This window comes from Ixodes scapularis, unplaced genomic scaffold, assembly GCF_016920785.2.
Source record: "Ixodes scapularis isolate PalLabHiFi unplaced genomic scaffold, ASM1692078v2 PGA_scaffold4__175_contigs__length_147842914, whole genome shotgun sequence".
In the NCBI taxonomy this organism is placed as follows: Eukaryota; Metazoa; Arthropoda; class Arachnida; order Ixodida; family Ixodidae; genus Ixodes; species Ixodes scapularis.
This window is the reverse complement of record NW_024609879.1, coordinates 133,184,107-133,193,729: the sequence shown is the minus strand read 5'-3', so window position 1 is coordinate 133,193,729 and position 9,623 is coordinate 133,184,107. Positions and strand designations below refer to the sequence as shown.

Sequence of the window (9,623 nt, the reverse complement as noted above, 5' to 3'; positions counted from 1 at the left end):
CAAACCCGGGTCGCTGAGGTCCACCGAGACCGAGCTAAATACGACAACAGCGCCACTCCTTATCATTTGCCTGTACTGTGGTCACCATGAGCTTTTAGAAAGCATGTTTTTGCGTAAAAACAAACGGAAAAAACGCCTTTTTTTATGAATTTTTTTTGGAGTTTAGTACAAAATGAAGGGCGCGTGATGTTTTTATAATCTTTAGTTTGCAAGGTTTTGCGGAACAATTAATATTGTTTTTATACAACCATGCCTCAGCGGTGCTTTCAGGTAGCACGTCCCGACCTAGGTGCATTTTAACTTCGGTAGTAATTCGCGGCGCGTCCACTGGGGAGAAGGGGGTGGCACCCCTGTAACCTCTTCTGCTGTATCTGTTTCGACGCCAAAATGGCAGATGAAAGCCAAAAGAGAAGTAATGTGCAGTTCCTCGAGTGGCCGCTGCGGGAGAAATGGCGGCGTTGTGTTCGCCATTAGCTCGGTTCTGGTGGACAGTTTGGGGCCACTTTTTCAGAGCAGTCTGTACGGCAGTTTCCCAACTGAGTGGTTCTAGTAACGATGGCCCCAATCAACATCATTCACCACGTGGAGATGCGGTTGTTTTCTTTGCCCTACACGAGCACGGGAGCACGTGCTCACGTGCTCGTGAGCACGAGCACCCGACGCCGGACATCGGACGGACATGGCTAGCCCCTAAGGAGCTGCACCCCTAAAAAGTGCAGCAGTAACTTTCTCCGACGTCGCATAGAACTGCCTTGCCTCGTTGCGAAATAAAAAAAAAATCTGAGTACCGTTCCCGCGGAAAAAAAAATCCCACGCGCTCGACAACGACGGTGGGAACGTGATAAACTCAACTCAACAACGGCAAATAACAGCCTCGCCTTCCTTGGAGCAGCAACAAGTCCAGACACGCACACCGACGCAGCGCTGATAGGATTCCGTACATTCCTCCTCTTCTCAGAATCTCAATCGGTTCCCTCCACCGACCACGCGGTCGAAAGAGAAAAAAGCGCGCCAAACCAAGCCTTTCGCGCCATAACAGCGATGCCGTGCCCCCTCTCCATGACGTCAAACACGCGCGCAAGCGCGCGAAATCAGAACGCCTACCGTCCGAGGCAATACTTTTCCCGCCAAAACTTCCGATTGGCGCGGAAATCCACCCTCGCCTACGACGCGGTTTACGTCACGTTCCTCCTCCTCTCGTGGCCCCGTTGGGTCACGTGTCAGCGCACGGAAACGAAACCAAAGCTCGCCGCGAGACTGCTCCCAGTCGCTGATTCTCGCTTCCGTGAGCTGTGTGTTCCGCGCGGAGAGACCGCACGATGCGGGAATCTACGGCAGAGCAGGGTGACTGCGATGACATTACCCAGGTTGTCACTAGCCTGCGGGACAAATCGGATCACGATAGAGACTCTAGGCGGGACGCGCTCGACCGGTCGCGTCCGGCGGTTTGTCGTGACCTATTTGGTCGGCGCGGTGAGGTCGACAACCGACCCGACTGGTGCGAGACCGAGCTGGCAAAGCTCTCGCGCGATTTTGCGGCGCGTTGGGACCTCGAACTGGAACCTGAATCGAACGACATCATCATTACGGATGCGTGGGAAGTCTGCCATGACGTGCCTGAGGTTTACCTGCGGATGTTGGAACACCCAAAGACAGACTGTGTGAGGACACCGAACCACAGGACTGCCTTTACGCAGCGCAGAATCTCAGGTGATACGTCTTCTCTAATCCTCTTCTTCGTAGTGTCTTAGCCCGCTGATCGCGTGATTCTGCACGTCTCGAAAAGGCATTTTCTCCCGCAAACATTTTGTCGTCGCGGGCTCTTAACCTGCTGCAAAATATTCGCCTTCTTTTCGTTTGGCAACAAACTCAGTGGCGACATCTGTTGGGTGGCCCCGGTCCACTTCCTTTTCACGTATATTACCTAGTGTGTTTACTGATCGTTCTTTCTTTATAAGGGTGAATTGAGTCTGACTATGCTATAAATGGCCATTTCCAGAACATAGCGTCTACATTTGATTCTGCAAATACTGCGAAACCCGCCATCTAGTTCAAAACTGGGAGTAGTTTGTATTTATTGGTCATTTTTTTCGAACTGGCATCACCACGTTTCATTTCACGCGAGAATGAGGACAGCTAGGCTCTAGAGACTAGAAGGCGATAGTATAGAACTACTTTTGTAGTTATCCATCTTCCAAAAGCTTCTCTTTTACATGGCGCATTTCTACTGTGTAACAATACATTTCCGTAATTTCTGCGATTCAAAGGTTAAACGATCGCTTGCGTAAATGATTTCCTAACCAGGGCTCTAAAAAAAGTGCCGATAACGCGTTACCAGTAACAGCGTTACACTGAAATGCAACACGTAACTTTTATCCGTAACGTAATAACGTTCTCGTTACCTTTTTCAAAACAGTAACGTGTAACATACTTACATTACTCATTTGGATTAACCGGTAACGCAGTTACGTTATTTCTTACAACTTCTATTCCCCAGACTTAAAAAAAAAAAAAATTACAATTGACAATTTTTCTTTGTGTGTGTGTGTTTATAGGTTTTAAGTTATATTCATTCTTGTACTCATCCCACGTGCCTTCAATATATTGCGTCTCTTTACCCTGCGCAAACACCTTCCACTTTAAAAAAACCCCAACGCACTTTGTCCCTGTGTTAAAAAACACTGTCGCCGTCAATGGCAGGCAAGGTGAATAGACGGCATCAAAAAGTAACGTGCTTTTTTTTCATAGCACTGACGCGTTCCGATGGGGGTACGTTGAGCAATGGTTAAGCGTGGGTGGTACCAGCTGAACATGATAAAACATATGGGTGGGATCAACTGAACATTATGGTAATACGTAATTGAAAACGAGCGTGCTGGTGTATACTTGAAAAGATAAAACATCGAGGACGGAAACAGAAGTCCAGTTTCCGTTGCTGTCCTCCATGTTTTATCGCTTCAAGTATTCGTATCTGAACAATATGTTCAGCGGGCGGGTCTCACTGAATATCTATAGCGCGTTTATGTTGTTTTGATGTAACTTAGGTTGATAACCAGTTCCTTTTATCTGCAAGTAACGATCGCACCGCATTTCGTTAATTCTTTCCGGTAACGCCTGCAACACTGCTGTAAAGCAATTAACTAAAACTACCCAAATTACTGCAATAAAGTTAGAATAAAGCGTTAGTAACTGTGCATCAGTTATTATTTTATTTTCAGTAGCTTCTAACCGTTCATAAACAGTTACTGCTCAAATGTTTTTAAGTAGACAAATTCGCATCGATTTGGGTGTAGGTTTCTAAGTCAGGCTGCTTGGGAAAGTATACCTCACCCTCTGCCGTGAGTAGAATTCTACATAAATATCAAAATTGTGTTTTTTTTTTAATAGTTGGAATTTAAGTTAATGATGAGCGAGCACAGCACACTTTTACACCAGCGGATATTTTCAAAATAAAAAGAAGGTACCTTAGCTGCTTTGTCTCGATAGCTGTAACTGCATATACACTCGTTAAAATATAACCTTAAATGTAATTACATTTTAGCTCAAATAGCTGTATGTGGACGCCGCTGCCCTTTCTTCTCAAGTAGATGCAACTATACGTTAATAGCGTTTCAGCGCAAGAGACTGTACTTAATAACTTTTTAAGAGTAACTTTATATATCTGTCTGGCCCTAATTCAGTCAATACGGCGTGTAAAAAAACACTGGAAGCAGACATTCTGTAGGAATTGGCGTCACACAAGCTAATATGTCTTACTATGAGCAGTGAAGTCACTTTTGAAGAAGTATACGCGCGTTAGCGATTCAGATACGAAAGAAAACAATGCCTAACTCCTTCAGGGCCGAATGAGGTGAATGCTCGTTCACACAGTCGCGTTCGAGTGCGAACTACAGCCACTTGCGTCTCGTTAAGACTGCTTGCGTCGAGCTGTTGCTATGGCGACCCTAACGACGAGCCGATGAAGAGACGCTGTGATGCACGAGGCATTGCAGTGCAACGCGGTTGACGCAATTGTGTGTGCGCTTCGAAGCGTCCGATGCAACTTTGAGGCTAAGAATTAGGCCGAAACTTCGTGTTGTGCCCTATGCCCTATGGATCTTACAGAGTTTATCTTATGTAGACATGTTCTCCTCACAATAGGCAGTGAAACGTAAGTGTAACGTCGGGTTGTTTCTATCTTCAATGTAACTGTGATGGGGACGTATTTTGAGCCAGTGTAACCAATCAGACAAAAAACGGTTTCAACAAAGTAAAAAAAAAAAGTTACCCCCCCCAAAAAAAAAAAAAAAAAAAAAAAAGAAAATTAGACATTTTGTGTTTAGACAGCCTTTGACCTATGGCAACAGATGCTTCACGTTGTAGTCGAGAAATTCAGCCAGTGTAACACGACTGCTAACCGGGGCTTAGATTTAACGTGCATCACGCAGTGCATCACACGACCGCACACCGGTACGATGCTCATCTAGATCGAAACGGACAGGATCGGGGGATCGAACCCAGGGTCCCTGGGTTTTGCAGCGCGAGCTTTCGCTCCACGTACTCCGAGCTGGTGTGCGCTAGTCCACTCGGCCACCGATGTCCCCGAGAAGTCTGCTTCCGTAACGGTTTTTGTGCAGCGCTGATCGATATCGGTTCGAGTATCGCGTTATCAGCGTCTCTGCTTTCAGCTTCAGAAAGCTATCACCAATCTCTGATTGACAGCTCTTGTATATATGAGGCTTGCAATCATAGGTTTCAAGCAGAAGCTTCCACGCTCCTTGCAGCCAGAGTCCAGACTTCCAGGGCGAGGAACCTGGGTTCAATCCCCAGCTTTGCCCGTTTCGATCTGGATGACCGGCGTGCCGTCTTGTATCACTACTGTGCGGTGCAGGTTAATGACCACAGGCTAACGGTTGTACCGCACTGACTAAATTTCTTATTTACGTAAACAAGTCGGCCATTGAGACAGACCAATTTCCTGCTGTCTCAACATAAGTACAACACAATTACTTGCGAGGATTTCCTGCACATGGTATGCACTGGACGCCGTAATTCAGCTCGTTTAATATGCAGAACGGATGCTCAAAACAAGTTCCCACTGATCGTTTGCCAAAATGAACAAAATGCACTTTGCGGGATCGTTGTGGAAGGCCGCAGTCAGCACGCGCCCAAACGGACTCGGCCAACTCAGCTATTGTCGCCCTCGAATCACACCCCATCAATAGTTCTGCATATGCCATAACGTCAACACAATTAAGCTCGCCTGCACTGCGTAACCCATCGATTTCGGGGCCGCTACCCTCCCCTGCCCGTCTCGATTTGGAGGATAATTATACCAGCGTGTGTTTGTGTAGCGACGTAATGTAGCCATTGAACTGCACTGACTAATTTTTGCCATCTATACAGCGGGAACAACAGGTGCTACATTGGGGCTGACTGACTTTTCTCTGTCTAAACGCACACCTGTACGACACAATTTGACCACAGTGGAATGTTGGTGAGCACGTTTCGGGCTTGCAGCTCCAAGCACGACCGCGGTATGACATTTGTATCGCCGCGTCCAAGTTCAATGACCGTGTACAGAAACTCAAATCTCACCCGACGCCTCCGCGCGTGATGCCAAGAAATCATTTCCATATTCTGTCAAAAATGACAGGATGATGAGACCGTGTGTTACATCGAGTAAACTAGAAGTTTACAATAGCGAGTCTCGTGCCAAGAAATGGTAACCGTCGTCGCGTCGGTGTGTCGGCGTGGCATAGGAGGACCGAACGGTTCACTGCAAGCTCCGTGTTTGCTTTACGCACTGCTCGCAGACGTCATACAAAGTACAAAGTGTTCGCTTCTGACACGTTTACGGAATAATCTGTGGGCACCCCTCAAGTGGGGTCGAAGCATCTGTGCCTCGTACACATGTACAGACTGGTCGAAATGGATTGAACGCATTTTAAATTGACCGCATAAATCTTCTTCTTAACTTACCGCTCTGGGAGTTACTACAGATGTGCCGGAAGTTGGCGGAAGCTTTCGCTAAAATTCTGGAAGGATTGGCTCATTTGAGTGAATCAAGAAAAATAAATAATTATGCTTTCTCTATACTCTGCATCTACAAAAAAAAAGTATGTGTTACTGTGGCGCTTATTTGGGCCAAATGAAGTGAAGAATAGGTAAGCCAATTCTATTTTTCTTGAAAAAACAGTTAGGGCGCAGGCGAGCTGGTGTAAGTTTACCATTTTTTACCACCTGAGACTGGGTGGAAGAAACACGACAACGTCTCACAAATTTTAAATCGTAGTAAACGCCATCATAGCCCACAACGCTTTTCTGATGGTTTTGAGATAAATGGCTTAGCGATAATTTTTCCATAGACAAAAACTGTTTTTATTCTCTTTCTTTTGACTCCTGAGGTTTTGTGTATTCATACCCTCAATTAATGAATGCACCAGCTTCGAGCAACTCTGTAGTAAATCCCAGTGCACAAGTTAAGAAACCGATTTATGTGGTCAGTTTAAAGTGCCTGGCATGCTGGGAGACAAAACAAAGAAGCCCATCATTGTGCCATATATTCATAATTTTTCTGCAGTTTTTCTGCACTGAATAAAATAGCTAACCGAGTAAACTTGGAAGTCATCTTCTCAGCTCCTAACAAACTTCACAGCTTATGCAAGAAGGTAAATATTTTACCAATAACAACAGTTGGCTGCAAAAAGAAGCACAAGAACACCTTTGTCTCTATGTACAGAGAAGGTGGTGTACTCCTTTCCCCTCTCTTGTGGAAAGCTGTACATAGGTCAGACCGGAAGGTGTCTGAACGATCGCCTCCGTGAGTGTAACAACACATTCATCAACAAAAGCTCCGGTCATCTGGGCATTCACTGTCGAGACTGTGGCGGCTCAATGCTGCTGAGTAACTGCGGCGTGCTTGGCAAGCACCACAACCAGCTCACAAGAGAAATGATCGAGGCAGAGAACATAGCGAAGCATAACGGCACATGTGTTAGTACTCCGTCTTTAACCTTGTCACAAAAAGAATTAGACTACCTAGCCTTACATTAATTTCAATTTAGTTCACTATTTAGCATCATATCGAAAAAAAAAAGACCAGTTATTTTCCCTGGCCGTTGCATATAGCACAAATAGAAGAGAAAGTGTAAATATATTGAGAGTTATCAGTCAGCGCTGAGTAAGTGTCTCTTTCTTTTGTGTCTATGTTGACTTGAATGACTGTTCTCCGGGTGCGCTGTTCCCCATATGCATCATGAGCAACCACTCGCTCAAACCTCTGTGTTAACAAGCGTTCAATCCGTTTCGCCCACGCTGTACACGTGTGCAGACAGTTTTTGTATGCCCAATGTAAGAAGGCCGCCCCCAATCAAGGAAGAAACACACCTCCCACATTTTATTCTTTTCTACGATGTATTGGCAGTGCGAACGCAGCTTTAGACTATATACCTGGTCTGGAATCCCTAGCGAGAAACATTATTTATATAAGAAATTTCTTGGTCTAATAATAATAACTTTATTTTTATCTATTATAATGGGGGTCAAAAAAAAAAGCCGCAGTAGGCAGCTTTACTCGATTAAATAAGATCATAAAAGAACATGCAAGACAGTTCGAGATTAAAAATAATATAAGAACAACATAAGATTGTAGTATTAGAAGTTATAAGAGACAAGAAAACAAATTTTGATCGCAAAGCGTTTGACAAATTAATCGCATCATATGGCTGGGACAATTTCTTGCGGTCTTTTAGTCAACAGGAGATTTATTCGAAGTTCATTCAGCTATGGAGAACTTTTACTGACTGCAGCACAAAATCAATTATCGTTAAAAAGCGTCAACCTCAACTCGCGTGGCTGAATGATGACATTATTTCCGCAATCAAGTATAAACAACTTTAGTGGACGCGCAGTTCACAGTCACCGAAGAATGGGTAATTGCGGATTAAATTTCAAAGTGAACGTAGTAGAGTTAGCGCAATGATCAAACTGGCTAAGCGTAGCTATGTTAAAGCAAAGTTAGTTGAATCGCGCATTGTCACCCGGGTAACTTGGTCTCTTGTCAATTGGAACTCCGTGATGGTCCCAGTGCTAGACGTTCAGTTGACGGAACCGTGGAAAAGTATTACCGGTGTAGTCCTCTCTCTGCAGGCAATGCTTTCAACACCTACTTCGGAAAGACCTCAAGCATATCACGCGATAATGAAGTTGATCTCTCGCTCTCAGTCATTCCAAATGTAGCGTCCGGTTTCCTTCCTTAAATAACGGAGCAAGCGCTACAAACTATGTTGTTCAGCTTTAAACCTCGTCTGTCTCCTGGAATTGATGGTGTACGAATGTCCCATCTGTGTAGAAATTACAACTCACTAAAAAATGTACTTCTACGGATGTTGAACGGTTTTGTAGCTTCAGGCTTCCAGACGACCTTAAAATAGCAATTGTAAAGCCTTTATTTAAAAACGGAGATCACGGTAAGGTCGAATGCTATCGCCCTATCTCGATCTTGCCTTCGATAGCGAAGATTTTGGAGAAACATATTTTTATAACAATGACTGATTTTATGGATAAATTTAATCTTTTTTCTCCACAGCAGTTTGGTTTTGTTATTGGAAAAGGCGCACAAACTCTTCTTGAGGACTTCTCCGATCTTCTGAACAGTGCCTTCGAAAATAATCTTGTTGCGTGTGCGCTTTTCTTAGATGTTTCGAAAGCTTTCGACTCTGTGTCACACAAATTTCTTTTGAAAAAACTCCTTAGCTTAGGGTTCAGGGGTCCATTTTCTTCCCTGCTTAAAAACCTTCTGTCAAACCGAACACAGCTAGTTTCGATATCTGGACAATACAGTGCTAAAATATTTTTGAAATCTGGCGTACCTCGGGGGTCTGTGTTCTCGCCTCTTCTTTTTAATATTTATGGCAGCGACCTTTCCCAGGTAGTGAAATACAGTAAGATATTTCAATATGCAGACGATACCGTTCTAGTATCAAGTCATTTACATTATACTAAGGCAGTAGAATTACTGCAGTTTGATTCAGTTAAGATAATGGATTGCTTTTCGAGAAATGTCATTAGCGTCAACACGAAAAAAAACGCAACTAATGTGCTTGTCTAGTCCGCTTAAGAGAGGTAATTTCAAACAGGCCAATACTTCCGCACGCTTCAGACTGTGCTTCTTCTGAATGCGTGCCAGTAGACTACGTGAAAACTACAAAATACTTAGGAATTTATTTTGACTCTGATTTATCGTGGAACTCCCATCTTTTCTACATCATGAAGAAGCTGCCCGTGCAGCATCCTGCACCCTCTACAATATAAGGACATTTATCCCCATGTCAACCCGAAGACTCATTGTGTACACCCTCGTTTATAGTGTGCTTCGATATGAAATAACTTTGTTCGGGCAGTGCACAAACCTATTAGAAACTAAAGTGAATTCTCTCCTAAAGGGCATCTTGCGTAGCGTGGCATATGGCTCTAATATTCAGACATCCGACAACATCTTTGACGATCTCTCTTCACCATCCTTTCGAGCCCTATTTATGCATACCGTTATACTCCGACATTACTGGGATAATACCTTTAAGGTTCCCAACGTGGTTTGTCGTGACCTTCGGAAAGTGGCACCATATGCCACGCCGCGAATC

The 9,623-nt window shown here is 44.4% G+C and overlaps 1 long non-coding RNA gene across 1 annotated transcript in view; it reads left to right on the top strand.

Moving 5' to 3' along the window:
• The first annotated feature begins 1,259 nt into the window (after nucleotides 1-1,259).
• The window catches only part of LOC121837694, a 50,744-nt gene continuing 42,380 nt past the window's right edge, over nucleotides 1,260-9,623 (top strand). Inside the window, exon 1 of the long non-coding RNA XR_006078298.1 lies at nucleotides 1,260-1,710. This is a non-coding gene — a long non-coding RNA (uncharacterized LOC121837694). The remainder of the gene's footprint in view (nucleotides 1,711-9,623) is intronic.